This window comes from Triticum dicoccoides, chromosome 3B (assembly GCF_002162155.2).
Source record: "Triticum dicoccoides isolate Atlit2015 ecotype Zavitan chromosome 3B, WEW_v2.0, whole genome shotgun sequence".
In the NCBI taxonomy this organism is placed as follows: domain Eukaryota; kingdom Viridiplantae; phylum Streptophyta; class Magnoliopsida; order Poales; family Poaceae; genus Triticum; species Triticum dicoccoides.
In genome coordinates, this window is record NC_041385.1 from 626,476,254 (window position 1) to 626,495,559 (window position 19,306).

General features: G+C 44.3%; 2 long non-coding RNA genes and 1 pseudogene across 2 annotated transcripts; all 3 read left to right on the forward strand.

The window, feature by feature from the left end:
• Nucleotides 1-193: 193 nt before the first annotated feature.
• LOC119279727 lies at nt 194-9,984 on the forward strand (annotated as a pseudogene).
• A 1-nt stretch (nt 9,985) lies between these two features.
• On the forward strand, nt 9,986-10,777 carry LOC119281686. Its single transcript, XR_005138511.1, has 3 exons — nt 9,986-10,010; nt 10,337-10,508; nt 10,661-10,777. It is a non-coding gene; the product is annotated as an uncharacterized LOC119281686 (long non-coding RNA).
• A 94-nt stretch (nt 10,778-10,871) lies between these two features.
• Nucleotides 10,872-12,755, forward strand: LOC119281687. Its single transcript, XR_005138512.1, has 3 exons — nt 10,872-10,969; nt 11,530-11,730; nt 12,726-12,755. It is a non-coding gene; the product is annotated as an uncharacterized LOC119281687 (long non-coding RNA).
• The last annotated feature ends 6,551 nt before the right edge of the window (nt 12,756-19,306 follow it).

Genomic DNA, 19,306 nt, shown 5'->3' on the forward strand with positions numbered 1-19,306 from the left:
TCGGTATGATGCTCCTGGCGTGTTTGATGAAATGTCTATAAGCTGATATGTTACTCATTCTCTCTTTCCTTATCGGTTGGTTCTTGGGTCCTCCATGCCGTTAGCCATCAAGGTTGGGTTCCTTCCCGCTTCCTTGCTCAATTTTTGCCTACGGAAAGCGATGTGTGTTGATGTGTTGGTTTTGACAACATCCCCGTGTGATCTTTGTTGGCATATCAAACGAGGATATTTGATGGCATACCCACTGGATTTGGACGTTTGGTGTGATCTCCGTTCAGTTTGTCATGCTCCTTTGTATGCAGTCTGCAGAAGTAGGCACGCCGTTTTTTACCCTCATATTTGATCATGCCGTGATGTTGCCAGCATCTGATTACTGAGTATTGTTCATGCTTTTTTGCTCAATTATTTGGGTAGAATATTTCTTAGAACATTTATGTGGCTTCAACTCTGCATCTCTAACACATACTGTCTTTTTAAGATCTGAAACTCGGTTGCTTCTGTTTACTCTGAGTCTGAGATGTGCAGTAAGAGCAGTGGATGCCCTATTTTTCAATCCTCTCAACACAATTACTTTGTTGTGATCACAGGTTGTAGGCAGCCAAGACGGTGAAGATCTCCTGCATATGAGCTGGCTACGTCTGTGGCCCAACAATGGATGTCATTGCCATCAAGTGCCCAACAATTGAGGTGGTGGTTGTCGACATCTCCAAGCCCCACATTGACGCCTGGAACAATGACACCCTCCCAATCTCCGAGCCCGGCCTCGATGATGTTGTCAAGGCATGCAAGGGCAAGAACCTCTTCTTCAAAACCGACATCGAGAAGCACATCACCGAGGCCAACATCATCTTTGTCTCGGTGAACACTGTTGGAAATATGCCCTAGAGGCAATAATAAATTAGTTATTCTTATTATATTTCCTTGTTCCTGATAATCATTTATTATCCATGCTATAATTGTATTGATAGGAAACTCAGATACATGTGTGGGTACATAGACAACACCATGTCCCTAGTAAGCCTCTAGTTGACTAGCTCATTGATCAATAGATGGTTACGGTTTCCTGACCATGGACATTGGATGTCGTTGATAACGGGATCACATCATTAGGAGAATGATGTGATGGACAAGACCCAACCCTAAGCCTAGCACAAAGATCGTGTAGTTCGTATGCTAAAGCTTTTCTAATGTCAAGTATCATTTGCTTAGACCATGAGATTGTGCAACTCCCGGATACCGTAGGAATGCTTTGGGTGTACCAAACGTCACAACATAACTGGGTGGCTATAAAGGTGCACTACAGGTATCTCCGAAAGTGTCTGTTGGGTTGGCACGAATCGAGACTGGGATTTGTCACTCCGGTTGACGGAGAGGTATCTCTGGGCCCCCTCGGTAGGACATCATCATCATGTGCACAATGTGACCAAGGGGTTGATCACGTGATGATGTGTTACGGAACGAGTAAAGAGACTTGCCGGTAACGAGATTGAACAAGGTATCGGCATACCGACGATCGAATCTCGGGCAAGTACAATACCGCTAGACAAAGGGAATTGTATACGAGATTGATTGAATCCTTGACATCATGGTTCATCCGATGAGATCATCGTGGAACTTGTGGGAGCCAACATGGGTATCCATATCCCGCTGTTGGTTATTGACCAGAGAACATCTCGGTGATGTCTGCATGGTTCCCGAACCCGTAGGGTCTACACACTTAAGGTTCGATGATGCTAGGGTTATAGGGAATAGATATACGTGGTTACCGAATGTTGTTCGGAGTCCCGGATGAGATCCCGGACATCACGAGGAGTTCCGGAATGGTCCGGAGGTAAAGATGTATATATGGGAAGTCCTGTTTTGGTCACCGGAAAAGTTTCGGGTGTTATCGGTAATGTACCGGGACCACCGGGAGGGTCCCGGGGGTCCACCAAGTGGGGCCACCGGCCCAGGAGGGCTGCATGGGCCATGTGTGGGAGGGGACCAGCCCCAGGTGGGCTGGTGCGCCCCCCCACAAGGGCCCAAGGCGCCTAGGGTTTGGGGAGGGGGCGCCCCACCTTGCTTGGGGGGCAAGTTTCCCCCTCTCCCCCCCCCCTTGGCCGCCACCCTAGATGGGTTTGGGGCTGCTGCACCCCTTGGGGTGGGAACCCTAGAGGGGGCGTACCCCCCTCCCTCTCCCCTATATATACTTGAGGTATTTGGGGCTGCATACACATGAGTTTCCACCTCTCCCTGGCGCAGCCCTACCTCTCTTTCTCCTCATATCTCGCGGTGCTTGGCGAAGCCGTGCAGGATTGCCACGCTCCTCCACCACCACCACGCCGTTGTGCTGCTGCTGGACGGAGTCTTCCCCAACCTCTCCCTCTCTCCTTGCTGGATCAAGGCATGGGAGACGTCACCGGGCTGTACGTATGTTGAATGCGGAGGTGCCGTCCGTTCGGCACTAGGATCTCCGGTGATTTGGATCATGACGAGTACGACTCCTTCAACCCCGTTCACTTGAACGCTTCCGCTTAGCGATCTACAAGGGTATGTAGATGCACTCCCCTCTCTCTCGTTGCTAGTCTCTCCATAGATAGATCTTGGTGACTCGTAGGAAAATTTTGAATTTCTGCTACGTTCCTCAACAGTGGCATCATGAGCTAGGTCTATTGCCTAGATTCTATGCACGAGTAGAACACAAGTTGTTGTGGGCGTTGATTTTGTTCAATATGCTTACCGTTACTAGTCCAATCTTGTTTCGACGGTATTGTGGGATGAAGCGGCCCGGACCGACCTTACACGTACACTTACGTGAGACAGGTTCCACCGACTGACATGCACTTGTTGCATAAGTTGGCTAGCGGGTGCCAGTCTCTCCCACTTTAGTCAGAACGGATTCTATGAAAAGGGTCCTTATGAAGGGTAAATAGCAATTGACATATCACGTTGTAGTTTTTGCGTAGGTAAGAAACGTTCTTGCTAGAAACCCATAGCAGCCACGTAAAACATGCAAACAACAATTAGAGGACGTCTAACTTGTTTTTGCAGGGTATGCTATGTGATGTGATATGGCCAAGAAGAATGTGATGTATGAGATTGATCATGTTCTTGTAATAGGAATCACGACTTGCATGTCGATGAGTATGACAACCGACAGGAGCCATAGGAGTTGTCTTAATTTATTGTATGACCTGCGTGTCATTGAACAACGCCATGTAATTACTTTACTTTATTGCTAACCGGTAGCCATAGTAGTAGAAGTAATAGTTGGCGAGACAACTTCATGAAGACACGATGATGGAGATCATGATGATAGAGATCATGGTGTCATGCCGGTGAAGATGATGATCGTGGAGCCCCGAAGATGGAGATCAAAATGAGCAAAATGATATTGGCCATATCATGTCACTATTTGATTGCACGTGATGTTTATCATGTTTATGCATCTTATTTGCTTAGAACGACAGTAGTAAATAAGATGATCCCTCATTAAAATTTCAAGAAAGTGTTCCCCCTAACTGTGCACCGTTGCGAAAGTTCGTCGTTTCGAAGCACCACGTGATGATCGGGTGTGATAGATTCTAACGTTCACATACAACGGGTGTAAGCCAGATTTACACATGCGAAACACTTAGGTTGACTTGACGAGCCTAGCATGTACAGACATGGCCTCGGAACACAAGAGACTGAAAGGTCGAGCATGAGTCGTATGGTAGATACGATCAACATGAAGATGTTCACCGATGATGACTAGTCTGTCTCACGTGATGATCGGACACGACCTAGTTGACTCGGATCATGTAATCACTTAGATGACTAGAGGGATGTCTATCTGAGTGGGAGTTCATAAGATGAACTTAATTATCCTGAACATAGTCAAAAGATTCTTGCAAATTATGTCGTAGCTCGCGCTTTGGTTCTACTGTTTTAGATATGTTCCTAGAGAAAATTTAGTTGAAAGTTGATAGTAGCAATTATGCGGACTGGCTCCGTAAACTGTGGATTGTCCTCATTGTTGCGTAGAAAGCTTATGTCCTTAATGCACCGCTCAGTGTGCTGAACCCCGAACGTCGTCTGTGGATGTTGTGAACATCTGACATACACGTTTTGATAACTACGTGATAGTTCAGTTAAATGGTTTAGAATTGAGGCACCAAAGACATTTTTTGAAACGTCGCGGAACATATGAGATGTTCTGAGGGCTGAAATTGGGATTTCAGGCTCGTGCCCACGTCAAGAGGTATGAGACCTCCGACGAGTTTTCTAGCCTACAAACTAAGGGAGAAGATCTCAATCGTTGAGCTTATACTCAGATTGTCTGTGTACAATAATCACTTGAATCAAGTGGGAGTTAATCTTCCACATGAGATAGTGATGTTTCTCCAAAGACATTGCCACCAAGCTACTAGAGCTTCGTGATGAACTATAACATATCAGGGATAGATATGATGATCCTTGAGATATTCGCGATGTTTGACACCGCAAAAATAGAAATCAAGAAGGAGCATCAATTGTTGATGGTTGGTGAAACCACTAGTTTCGAGAAGGGCAATAGCAAGAAGGGATACTTCATGAAACGGCAAATCAGCTGCTGCTCTAGTGAAGAAACTCAAGGTTGAACCCAAACCCGAGACTAAGTGCTTCTGTAATAAGGGGAACAACCACTGGAGCAGAATTACCCTAGATACTTGGTAGATGAGAAGGCTGGCAAGGTCGATAGAAGTATATTGGATACACATTATGTTGATGTGTACTTTACTAGTACTCCTAGTAGCACCAGGGTATTAGATACCGGTTCGGTTTCTAAGTGTTAGTAACTCGAAATAAAAGCTACGGAATAAACGGAGACTAGCTAAAGGTGAGATGACGATATGTGTTGGAAGTGTTTCCAAGGTTGATGTGATCAAGCATCGCACGCTCCCTCTACCATCGAGATTGGTGTTGAACCTAAATAATTATTATTTGGTGTTTGTGTTGAGCATAGACATGATTGGATTATGTCTATCGCAATATGGTTATTCATTTAAGGAGAATAATGGTTACTCTATTTATTTGAATAATACCTTCAATGGTCTTGCACCTAAAATGAATGGTTTATTGAATCTCGATCGTAGTGGTACACAAGTTCATGCCAAAAGATATAAGATAGTAATTATAGTACCACCTACTTGTGGCACTGCCATGTAAGTCATATTGGTATAAAATGCATGAAGAAGCTCCATGCAGATGGATCGTTTGGACTCACTTGATTTTGAATCACTTGAGACATGCAAATCATACCACATGGGCAAGATGACTGAAAGCCTCATTTTCAGTAAAATGGAACAAGAAAGCAACTTGTTGGAAGTAATGCATTTTGATGTGTGCAGTCCAATGAGTGCTGAGGCACGCAGTGGATATCGTTATGTTCTTACTTCACGGACGATTTGAGTAGATACTGAGTATATTTACTTGATGAAACACAAGTATGAATTATTGAATGGTTCAAGTAGTTTCAGAGTGAAGTTGAAGATCATCGTGACAAGAGGATAAAATGTCTATGATATGATCATAGAGATGAATATCTGAGTTGCGAGTTTGGTACACAATTGAGACATTGTGGAAATTGTTTCACAACTAACACCGCCTGGAACAACATAGTGTGATGGTGTGTCCGAACATCATAGATGCACCCTATTGGATATGGGGCATACCATGATGTCTCTTATCAAATTACCACTATCGTTCATGGGTTAGGCATTAGAGACAACCGCACTCACTTTAATAGGGCACCACGTAATTCTGTTGAGACGGCACCGTTTGAACTATGGTTTGGAGAAACCTAAGTTGTCGTTTCTTAAAAGTTTGGGGCTGCGACGCGTATGTGAAAAAGTTTCATCGTGATAAGCTCGAACCCAAAACGGATAAATACATCTTCATAGGATACCCAAAATGGTTGGGTATACCTCCTATCTCAGATCCGGAAGCAAAAGTAATTGTTTCTAGAAACGGGTCCTTTCTCGAGGAAAAGTTTCTGTCGAAAGAATTGAGTGGGAGGATGGTGGAGATTTGATGAGATTATTGAACCATCACTTCAACAAGTGTGTAGCAGGGCACAGGAAGTTGTTCATGTGGCACCTACGCCAATTGAAGTGGAAGCTGATGATAGTGATCATGATGCTTCGGATCAAGTCACTACCGAACCTCGTAGGTCGACAAGGACGCGTACTACTTCAGAGTGGTACGCAATCCTGTCTTAGAGGTCATGTTGCTAGACAACAATGAACCTACGAGCTATGAAGAAGCGATGGTGGGCCCGGATTCTGACGAATGGCTCGAGGCCATAAAATCTGAGATAGGATCCATGACTTTGGAAGAAATACTTGATGGTCGTAAGGCCGTTGGGTACAGATGGATTTTAAAAGGAAGACAGACAATGATGGTAAGTATCACCATTAAGAAAGCTCGACTTGTCGTTAAGATGTTTTCCGACAAGTTCAAGGAGTTGACTACGATGAGACTTTCTCACTCGTAGCGATGCTAAGAGTCTGTTGGAATTATATTAGCAATTACAGCATGATTTATGAAATCTTGCAGATAGGATGTCAAAAACATTGTTTCCTTGACGATATCCTTGAGGAAAGGTTGTATGTGATACAACCAGAAGGTTTTGTCAATCCTGAAGAATGCTAACAAATATGCAAAGCCCCAACAATCCTTCTAAGGACTGGAGTAAGCATCTCGGAGTTGGAATGTACACTTTGATGAGATGATCAAATATTTTGGGTTTATACAAAGTTTATGAGAAACTTGTATTTCCAAAGAAGTGAGTGGGAGCACTATAGAATTTCTGATGAGTATATGTTGTTGACATATTGTTGATCAGAAATGATGTAGAATTTCTGGAAAGCATATAGGGTTATTTGAAAAGTGTTTTTCAATAGAAAACCTGGAATAAGCTGCTTGGACATTGAGCATCAAGATCTATGAGGATAGATCAAAAACGCTAAATGGTACTTTCAAATGAGCACATACCTTGACATGATCTTGAAGGTGTTCAAGATGGATCAGTCAAAGAAGGAGTTCTTGCCTGAGTTGTAAGGTATGAAGTTAAGAGTTAAAGATCGACCACGGCAGAGAAAGGACGAAGGTCGTCCCCTATGCTTCAGACGTAGGCTCTATAGTATGCTATGCTGTGTGCCGCACCGGAAGTGTGCCTTGCCATGAGTGTGGCAAGAGGGTACAAAGGTGATCCAGGAGTGGATCACTAGATAGCGGTCAAAATTATCCTTAGAGGAATAAGGAAATGTTTCTCGATTATGGAGGTGATAAAGAGTTCGGCGTAAAGGGTTACGTCGATGCAAGCTTTAAACACCTATCCGAATGACTCTGAGTAGGAAACCGGATACGTATAGTGGAGCGACCATTTGGAATAGCTCCAAGTAGAGTGTGGAAGCAGCATTTACAATATAACCTAGAGATTTGCGAAATACATATGGATCTAAATGTTGCAGACCCGTTGACTAAAACCTCTCTCACAAGCAAAACATGATCAATCCCCAGAACTCATTGAGTCTTAATCACATGGTGATGTGAACTAGTTTAGTGACACTAGTAAACTCTTTGGATGTTGGTCACATGGCGATGTGACCTATCAGTGTTAATCACATGGTGATGTGAGCTAGATTATTAACTCTAGTGCAAGTGGGAGACTGTTGGAAATATGTCCTAGAGGCAATAATAAATTACTTATTATTATTATATTTCCTTCTTCATGATAATCGTTTATTATCCATGCTATAATTGTACTGATAGGAAACTCAGATACATGTGTGGGTACATAGACAACACCATGTCCCTAGTAAGCCTCTAGTTGACTAGCTCGTTGATCGATAGATGGTTACGGTTTCCTGACCATGGACATTGGATGTCATTGATAACGGGATCACATCATTAGGAGAATGATGTGATGGACAAGACCCAACCCTAAGCCTAGCACAAAGATCGTGTAGTTCGTATGCTAAAGCTTTTCTAATGTCAAGTATCATTTCCTTAGACCATGAGATTGTGCAACTCCCGGATACCGTAGGAATGCTTTTGGTGTACCAAACGTCAAAACGTAACTGGGTGGCTATAAAGGTGCACTACAGGTATCTTCAAAAGTGTCTGTTGGGTTGGCACGAATCGAGACTGGGATTTGTCACTCCCGTTGACTGAGAGGTATCTCTGGGCCCACTCGGTAGGACATCATCATCATGTGCACAATGTGACCAAGGGGTTGATCACGGGATGATGTGTTACGGAACGAGTAAAGAGACTTGCCGGTAACGAGATTGAACAAGGTATCTGCATACCGATGATCGAATCTCGGGCAAGTACAATACCGCTAGACAAAGGGAATTGTATACGAGATTGATTGAATCCTCGACATCGTGGTTCATCCGATGAGATCATCGTGGAACATGTGGGAGCCAACATGGGTATCCAGATCCCGCTGTTGGTTATTGACCGGAGAACGTCTCGGTCATGTCTGCATGGTTCCCGAACCCGTAGGGTCTACACACTTAAGGTTCGATGACGCTAGGGTTATAGGGAATAGATATATGTGGTTATTGAATGTTGTTCGGAGTCCCGGATGAGATCCCGGATGTCACGAGGAGTTCCGGAATGGTCCGGAGGTAAAGATGTATATATGGGAAGTCCTGTTTTGGTCACCGGAAAAGTTTCGGGTGTTATCGGTAATGTACCGGGACCACCGGGAGGGTCCCGGGGGTCACCAAGTGGGGCCACCGGCCCAGGAGGGCTGCATGGGCCATGTGTGGGAGGGGACCAGCCCCAGGTGGGCTGGTGCGCCCCCCCACAAGGGCCCAAGGCGCCTAGGGTTTGGGGAGGGGGCGCCCCACCTTGCTTGGGGGGCAAGTTTCCCCCTCTCCCCCCCTTGGCCGCCACCCTAGATGGGTTTGGGGCTGCTGCACCCCTTGGGGTGGGAACCCTAGAGGGGGCGTACCCCCCTCCCTCTCCCCTATATATACTTGAGGTATTTGGGGCTGCATACACATGAGTTTCCACCTCTCCCTGGCGCAGCCCTACCTCTCTTTCTCCTCATATCTCGCGGTGCTTGGCGAAGCCCTGCAGGATTGCCACGCTCCTCCACCACCACCACGCCGTTGTGCTGCTGTTGGACGGAGTCTTCCCCAACCTCTCCCTCTCTCCTTGCTGGATCAAGGCATGGGAGACGTCACTGGGTTGTACGTGTGTTGAACGCGGAGGTGCCGTCCGTTCGGCACTAGGATCTCCGGTGATTTGGATCACGACGAGTACAACTCCTTCAACCCCGTTCACTTGAACGCTTCCGCTTAGCGATCTACAAGGGTATGTAGATGGACTCCCCTCTCTCTCATTGCTAGTCTCTCCATAGATAGATCTTGGTGACTCGTAGGAAAATTTTGAATTTCTGCTACGTTCCTCAACAAACACCCCCACCAAGACCCGCAGTCTGGGAACAGGCAAGGCTGTCGACCTCACCTACTGGGAGAGCGCTGCCCGGATGATTGTCGACGTGTCCAACTCTGACAAGATCGACGTTGATGAGTCCACTGTCCCTGTCAAGACCGCGAGACCATTGAGAAGATCCTGACCCACAACAGCAAGGGCATGAACTACCAGATCCTGACCAACCCAGAGTTTCCTTGCTGAGGGCACGGCGACCAATGACCTGTTCAAGCCTGATAGAGTGCTCATCGGTGGCTGGGAGACCCCCGAGGGCAGGAAGGCTGCCTAGGCCCTCAAGGAGGTGTACGCCTACTGGGTGTCTGAGGAGAACATCGTCACCACCAACCTGTGATCTGATGAGCTCTCCAAGCTCGCCTCCAACGCCTTCCTGGCATACAGGATCTACTTCGTGAACGCCATGTCGGCGCTCTGTGATACCACGTGCGTGCTCGTGCTCATGGTGGTTTCCCATATATCAGTAGTGCGGAGGAGCCGGTATCCTCAGCCAGAGTTGGATGTACTTGCGGGTGACCTCACTGTCACCAGTGCATCTGCAGGTATGCTAGCTCCATCTCTTCTCTTTTTGTTGTGAATGCAAAAAGGAGAGGCTCAGATCTGGAGAGTAGCCAATGAGATACAAATTAATTTAGTTTTGTTTTGACGATGCCAATGAATTTCCGTAGATTTTCCTATACTCAGCAGAAAACTTACATCCCTTGTTCACTGGGATTCTTCTTTCTTCATTGTATCTTTTCCCTTCGCCATAGCAGATAGCACCACATTTGCCGCAGCACACCAGAGTCAATTTAGTTGACTAGCAATAGAGCAAAGCTGAGCTAATTCCAAATATGACAATTAACTGCATACAATTTTCTATCTTCAGGGGGCTTCTCTTTGATTCAGAGTAAAATCAAGTTCTTTACCTATGGAGGAGGTAGATACTGATGGAGTGGATGACAAGGTGTTCTCTAGATTCTGCATCATCTCCATATTCTGCATCATTAGTGAGCAACTTACCTAGGGAGGAGGTAGATACTGACAGAGTGTATGAGCAGGTAGTTCTCCAAGTTTCTTTATACTACCAGCCCACTCTATATTTGACTATGCTCTAATATGTCAAATCATGAAATGATATGAATAATTAAATATTAGCAGATGGACAAAACGTGTATTGATGGTCTGATGTACCAAGTGTTTTTATCCACAGTGAATAAAATAGAGGAGTGGCCTGTTCACCGGAGCAAGCGAGGAAGATAGCTCAGCCCGACCACCAACGTCCACTCACCGGTTTCTTCGATGCCTCGACCTCAAGCTGCATCAGCTCATTGATATGTGATGGACATCTCCCAGCAGTCCCTCGACTGCCAGGCCACTGCGTCCGACCTCGACAAGGCGTTCGGATGGTTGTCGAGGCACGCGCTGCTGTACCAGCGGTGCTGCTATGTTGCTCTGCCCTCAACCATCCAAATCATTTATACCAGACCCAATCTTCCACTGCCATCTCATACATATGCAGGTACTATCCAGTATCTATGCATGAGCTACCGAGCATGAGTGTGGCCGTCACCCAGGAGCAGGTTCAGTTTCTGTGCATCCACTTTTTGCCTACTTTGCATCTTTTAGATCTGCAATTTCATATGACGTTAGTTCCCTTCTGCCATACAGTGGACTACTACATCTTCTCAGCTGTGTTGGTTTCTATAGCTCCATTGGTTGCTTACTTTTTAGTGATATTGTAGTTTAGGGCATGCTCACCAATTGTTCCATCAAAATGTCAAACCAACTTAAATTTATCTCTTATATATGTGTTATTGAATACTAGAGGTGATTATTTTCTTTCTATGGATTACAATTTTATAAGAATTAGGCTTCTTGAAACTTTGAGGTCCAAACTAATTAGTCTTTGAGATTTATGCACCAGGGCATACAACCTAGGTAATCCTTAGTACATATTTTTAATTTCTAACTGAAGGTAGATACATACTGGAAATAAAGTTGTTGCATGCCCATCATCAATTACTCTTTTGTATATCACTTTTTAGAATAAGATATATTTTGGTTGTTCAATGCTTCTAGGAAGAAGATGGTTTAATATATTGGTGTCAGAGCGCTTGTTGCAATAACCGTCAAATCTTGATTGTATTATATTGATCGGACCAAGCACTTTTTGGATAAATTAGCATGAAGTGATCAGGAGCAGAGAAATAGATATGTCTTGAAGAAATGGATATATATGGTTTTAAGGTTACATGAAGATATATATGTCTGGATCAAGTTGTAAGTTCTCTTCCAGAATTACTTAAGATTAGTGATTCTGTTAGCTACATAGTTGTCCTTTATTTATGGGGATCACATGTCCTTGATGATCATATTATGATTTGGACACACATTAATTCATAAAACCATTTGTTACTTTCAAGACATGTTTATTTTGTAGGTGCATATCCATACAATTCATAAAACCATTTGTTACATTCAAGACATGTTTATTTGTAGGTGCATAGCCATAGACGACGCCCTCTTGCTGGAAATAGTAGCAACAACACTCACCTCACGTAATCGCTCGTCCTCAAAAGATTCATAATTATATCTATTTTTGGATGAATTTTGGGGTCAACATATTACAGACTTGTAGTCAAGACCTAATCGCTACGTACAGTATTTTGAACCCATGGTGTGTCAACCTTTTTAATTTAAGATAGCAACATTATCCATCACATCTTTTATATTTCTCTCCATGATTCTCAATGGTCTTGATTGCTTGATAAAGGATTTATGGCATGAATTGGTCGCTGAAAAGTGGAATATGTAATTTATTCTAATATCTTAATCATATTTTGGATCAACATGTTGTAGCTGGCCACTTTCTACCTCTGCACATGTACACTGAATTCTATATCATGTTCTTCCAATGAAAGGGATAAGAGAAAAAGTAGAAGGATATAGATTTTGCATATATTTTTAACAACTTCCAAGTTGATATTTGGGCTCATTCCTGGTTCGATACTGGTTGATGCATGGTTACTTTTGGCAACTTGGGTTGTGCATGAGATAGTAAAAGGAGAAAATTACTAAACTTGGAACCTTTTTAACATCCAATTAAAAGGGAAGGTGAACATCTCCTCAAACATCATATCCTTTTGGTATAACATAACAAGACAAGATGAGTACCATGTTTTCTGTTACTTCTCAGTTTCCTTGCATTGACTATTACATAATCAAGGGCGCACGATGCAGAGAGATATGCCTGACCATCTCAAAATGTTCTACAGGAGTACTGAGGGAATTGCGTGAACCTGACACCGAAGGTGAGCCATCGCCTATCCCAGCCCGTTGCCAAGCACCGTCTTATTCTGCAGCAAAAACGGCCACCCATTCCGAATCCCAGTAGATGCGGCTAACACTGGGTTTTAGAATCGCTCAATCTTATTTTATCCATGAATCCACCGCCTCGTATTTGACCTGCCTCTCCACTCTTTGGCAAATACTTCAGATTTTCACAATTTTCCAGACTTTTTTGCCATGATTGCATATAATCTCTGTAGTTATTTACTTAAATGATTGTTAGGCCTGCTATGCATCACACGATATATATAATGCAATATCTAGTACACTGTTTAGCCCCAAATCTACAGTACTTACAGACATTAGCCGGCAAAAGGAATTAAATAGCCACAAATGGTTGATGCACATATACTCAAACGATTACATACTGGTTTATTTATAAAAGAACCAAACTAGACAAGTTAAATCCATCTTAGTACTCTTTTAAAGTGCATAATTAAACTATATGCCCACAATTGCTATTGCCAGCTACTTAAGTTTCTGATTTCTCGCACTAACAATTCTCACGATACTTATACAGGGTGAAGAATATGAGCATCCGTAGTATATCATTCGCGGTGAGCCAATGCCAAGCTACAATGCTTATTATCTTGTTCTGATATTCCCTATTTAAAATAAAATGACCTAATAGTTTTTATGATCTGCTATACCTCTTTGACACCAATTTTCTGCCATAGAACCGGAAAAACATATATTAGGCCGATAAATAATGCTCAAGTTAACTAACTTGCTTACTATATTCTTCCTACCATAGGTTTAAAGCTTAATTCTAATTTTCTCTTGATGAAAGCTTAGTCTCCTAACAATAAATAGTATTCAGCCTCCTTACATGTCATTTTGATCTTTCCAGATCTTACCAAAACGAAACTAAATTCAGGACCACCCCCTGCTATCCAATACCGGAGAGAGCTTGAAAGGTACTGTCACCGGGGCAATGAAGTGAAGCTCTATCAGCACCATGTGAACAAGTTGTTTGCCATGTTCCGCCGCAGAAAAACGGATATCAAATACTATGTCTGCACTATCAACAAAACATTTGCAAAGCTAGGCCAGCGGATGGTAAACTCCTTCTTTCCACTTCATTGAAAAAATAATTATCTTTACTTATGCCTCACAACTAAACTACTTGTACTTGACTAATCATTAGAAGTACAACCTGTAGTATGATTTTGATTCACCAAATTGACTTCATTGCGAAATATTGAAAAAACTGTATACATGTAACTTTAGAAACTAATATTCATATAGTCTGATATACATGTTTTCTTCCTTCCTATATTTTTTCTCCTTCACTAGAGTACCATACATACAGAAACAACCAATTTACATCTTATACTCCACATTGGAAGGAATGTAGCATGCTCTGCACCCTCCTTTTGCTTCCTGCCATTATTTGCTGATGAATGTTCTTGCTATCTATATTTAAACCTTCTCAGTGTAAGAGTGACAAGACACTCTCCAATCCATTGAATTAATTCCTTTTTTCTCATCAGTATTTTCAGGTCAACTACACTGAAAGAAAACTAAATGATTACATTGACCCAGATTATGATACGCTCAAGGTCAGGCTTGCAAACACTGATCTACAAGCCAATTGCCGCATCATGCTAGGAACCGACAAGAGAGCCATTGTAACAATCAACTAGTCTGAGTTTCGTTGCCTTGCAAAAATCCATGGAGACATCTCTGCCTTTCGTTTCAAGGTCACCACAAAGCAGCGTCTGGTTCTCATCGTGCATTTTGGTCATGGTGACTACTCTCAGCAAGATATGTATAGACTTTAGTCCTCCCTTGCTGCCTCTATGGTGAAAAGTAGTCGACGATCTTTAGATTTTATTGTTGTCTCTATGGTCAAAAGCGGTTTACCATCGCTTATTGTATATATGTGAAGGACTCCTCTTCTACTGTTGTTTCCAGAACACTATGACTCAAAAAACAACCTTTCCTTTTGTGCATGCTTTCACATTAATGTTTCCATCAAACATTCCCTGTGATCATATCTGCAGCACTTACAAGATCATATTAAGATTTCCCAATGGATCATGTACATATTCCACCAATCTTATCTACTTACTACATATAGTATATAAGCTATTCTTTTCAAACAATAATATGATAATGCATACTCTTACACCGATTAGCTTACATTCGGCCTTTGCGCCATTGGCGCAATGGGTCATCTAGTGGTCATAATTAGCGAACAAAAAGAAACCTAATGTGCTCATGGGAGGGTCACTTCAGCTTTCTACACGCGCAAAGGAAACAAGTACCGTACAATCATTAGAAGTGTGAGTTTTTCCATGCAAATACTATTAATAAGAAAGAACATGTGGCTCATCCCATTGTTAGATTGTGGACACAAATGAAGCCTTCCCGTGCATTTGGATTTTCAGCCGTTGGATTGGCCGTCCAAAACGATCCTGGTCGTCGGATGTTTAGATGGAGCGATCTGGACCGTTGGATCATGAGATGGATCGATCGGGGCCATCAGATCGAGAGAAACACTGCTACAATGAATAGTGCTTGGAGTAGCCATCCCACTACCTGTTATTTCGGTGCCCCCTGATGGGCATTTTGGTCTTTTCACATTTAGTCAACCCCGCTTGTCCTTCTCGCTCTCCTACTCGTCCTCCTCCCTGCTCGCATTCCTTCCTCGCTGGAACCCTAGCCGCCACTCTCTCCCACTCGTCCTCCTCCCTGCTCCCCTTCCTGGGGGCACTCCCCCTTCCCCGTCACGCCTCCCCTCGAGCCGTCTGCTGGCGCTCTCCCTTCACTGGAGTTGGGTGAGACTGTGAGGACCCTAGCTATCTATCTCTGTCGCTCGCATCTCTCTACCGCTGGCGCCACTGCTTCCCCGTCAAGCTCTTGCGCCATGCCTTGGGAGGATAGGAAGTTGGCCCGCTGTTCCCGGCAAAGCGCGCCATCGCGCCATCAACAGGGAAGGCCAGGCGGAGCGCGCCGTCGCCACCGGTTAGCTCGTGCTGGGCTTGGACGTTTCGACTGGACGGCACACGAGCGGACGGGCGCGATGCCTCCGGCGGCAAGTCCGACAATGATGAAGGCCTTCCTCAGGTAACTCTCCTCCTCCTTCATTGCCCTCCCCTCCATCCAGCTCTACCGCCGCGGAGGAGAGGCCACGCCGCACAACCGTGAGGAACATAGAAGAGCACACTACCAGGCCGCACAGCAGGCAAGGAAGGAGCGCCGCCGCGGAATGGGGAGGTTAACGCCGCAGATTGGGGAGGAGCGCCGTCGCCGCCTGGACCAAGCTCCCTGCTCCATTGACCAAGGACGCTCGATTTCGGCTGCCTACAGCACACATCATCTAACATGTCCCTTATCTTGTTCCTCGATTAGTTTGTTGCTCTGACCGCCTGCAATACAAACCAAACTAAACTGATATGTGAGCCTGCAGTACAAACCAAATTGAACTTATCTTCTTTCTCTGAATATGTATGCGATGGTTTGACCTTTAGATATAGCAGTTCTGAAATTAGATATTGTTCTGAAAGTCAGATATTGTTGAATTTAAGAGAAGTTACAGCAATCAATCATAGCTAACTGGTTATATGGATTCACATGGTTTCCAGAACGCTTTTCATAGCTAGCTGATCACTTGGTGGAGGACAATATGTGCACTACTATTCTTGATCAAGTCACTTTTCTATCATGTTTTAGATCACCAACGGTGATGTAGTCAACATATATCTCTTCTGTTCCTGTCAGCTAACCTGTTCATGCCGAGAGCTTATGTATGGGTGATCATTCTATTCACTTTCTCTGAATCTCCTACCTTTTGTGAACCAAAAGATCTTATAGGGAGATGTAAAAAAATAGAATATATTAAATTTGTTTTAGTACTTTTTTTAGTGCTGAAAATTTATGCCTTGATTTGCCATTGTATAGTGACTGTTCAGAAAATGTACAGTGACTGTTCAGAAAATTTATGCCTAAATTTATGCCTTGATTTTCCATTGTATAGTGACGGTACATGATATGTTGTATTTTCATTTACAAACTAATTACTATACTTTTCATTGGCAGCAACAAAAGGAAAAGGATAGTGTGCAACAAAAGAAAAAAAGATGATGTGGAGCCTCAAATACAAGTGAAGAAGTTATATTTGCGGATATATCAACATAGCATTGGGCTATTGCCTGTGACTATTTTACCTTGATTTGCCAGGCATCCCAGGAGATGGGAGTTGCTTATTTTGCTCTGTGGTACATAGAGCATGTGTACTCTCGAGGAAACCTATACCTAATGAAAATTTTAAATGAAAGCTAGCTGATGAATTCAGGAAGCAGCTATACAAATCCATCATTGTACAGGCCGTTGATGAATCTGTCACTAGACGGGAAGAGACTGAATGGTTAGTTGATGAACATTGTTGTTGTTATGTTTACTCTTCTGGTTTTAAAATGTAAATGTGGCGCGGATAATTATTATCGATACATTTTGAACTGTTGTGTTTCCTTGCATCCATGATTGACAGGTTTGTTGAGGGCGATCTCATACATACATTTCCAGATTAGGCAACCACATGTGTGTGGTGGTAAGCCTGAACTGTTCATGGCTTCACAAGTTCTCTAGTAAGTAATTGGACTTTTTATGCATTCTTCTTCATGGATACCAAGGGTGGCTGGCCAACAATAACTCTTTTAAGCTCATTACTGAAGGGGAACGTTGCAGAAAACAAAAATTTCCTACTCGTCTCACCAAGATCATCTAGGAGTTCATCTAGCAACGAGTGATTAGATGCATCTACATACCTTTGTAGATCGCGCACGGAAGCGTTCAAAAGAACGGTGATGATGTAGTCGTACTCGACGTGATCCAAATCACCGATGACCAGCGCCGAACGGACGGCACCTCCGCGTTCAACACACGTACGGGACGGGAGACGTCTCCTCCTTCTTGATCCAGCAAAGGGGAAGGAGAGGTTGATGAAGATCCAGCAGCACGACGGCGTGGTGGTGGATGCAGGGCGTCACAGCAGCAGGGCTTCGCCGAGACTACGAGGGAGAGACGTAACGGGGGGAGGTGGAGGCGCCAGGGGCTGGTGTCAAATCCCTCCTCTCCCCCCCCCATTATATATAGGGGTGCCATGGGGGGGTGCCGGCCCTAGTAGATGAGATCTACTAGGGGGGGCGGCGGCCAAGGGGAGGTTTCCCTCCCCCCCAAGGCACCTAGGGGTGCCTTCCACCACATGGACTCTTCCATGGTGGAAACCCTAGGCGCATGGGCCTATAGGGGCTGGTGCCCTTGGCCCATCTAGGCCAAGGCACACCCCCTACAGCCCATGTGGCCCCCCGGGACAGGTGGCCCCACCCGGTGGACCCCCGGGACCCTTCCGGTGGTCCCGGTACAATACTGATAACCCCGAAACTTGTCCCGATGCCCGAAATAGCACTTCCTATATATAATTCTTTACCTCCGGACCATTCCGGAACTCCTCGTGACGTCCGGGATCTCATCCGGGACTCCGAACAACATTCGGGTTTCTGCATATACATATCTTCATAACCCTAGCGTCACCGAACCTTAAGTGTGTAGACCCTACGGGTTCGGGAGACAAGCAGACATGACCGAGACGACTCTCCGGTCAATAACCAACAGCGGGATCTGGATACCCATGTTGGCTCCCACATGCTCCACGATGATCTCATCGGATGAACCACGATGTCGAGGATTTAATCAATCCCGTACGCTATTCCCTTTGTCTATTGATATGTTACTTGCCCGAGATTCGATCGTCGGTATCCCAATACCTCGTTCAATCTCGTTACCGGCAAGTCACTTTACTCGTACTGTAATGCATGATCCCGTGACCAGACACTTGGTCACTCTGAGCTCATTATGATGATGCATTACCGAGTGGGCCCAGTGATACCTCTCCGTCATACGGAGTGACAAATCCCAGTCTTGATCCATGTCACCCAACAGACACTTTCGGAGATACCCGTAGTCTACCTTTATAGTCACCCAGTTACGTTGTGACGTTTGGCATACCCAAAGCACTCCTACGGTATCCGGGAGTTACACGATCTCATGGTCTAAGGAAAAGATACTTTGACATTGGAAAACTCTAGCAAACGAACTATACGATCTTGTGCTATGTTTAGGATTGGGTCTTGTCCATCACATCATTCTCCCAATGATGTGATCTCGTTATCAATGACATCCAGTGTCCATAGTCAGGAAACCATGACTATCTGTTGATCAACGAGCTAGTCAACTAGAGGCTCACTAGGGACATGTCGGTGTCTGTTATTCACACATGTATTACGATTTCCGGATAACACAATTATAGCATGAATAAAGACAATTATCATGAACAAGGAAATATAATAATAAAGCTTTTATTATTGCCTCTAGGGCATATTTCCAACAGTCTCCCACTTGCACTAGAGTCAATAATCCAGTTACATTGTGATGAATCGAACACCCATAGAATTCTGGTGTTGATCATGTTTTGCTCTAGGGAGAGGTTTAGTCAACGGATCTG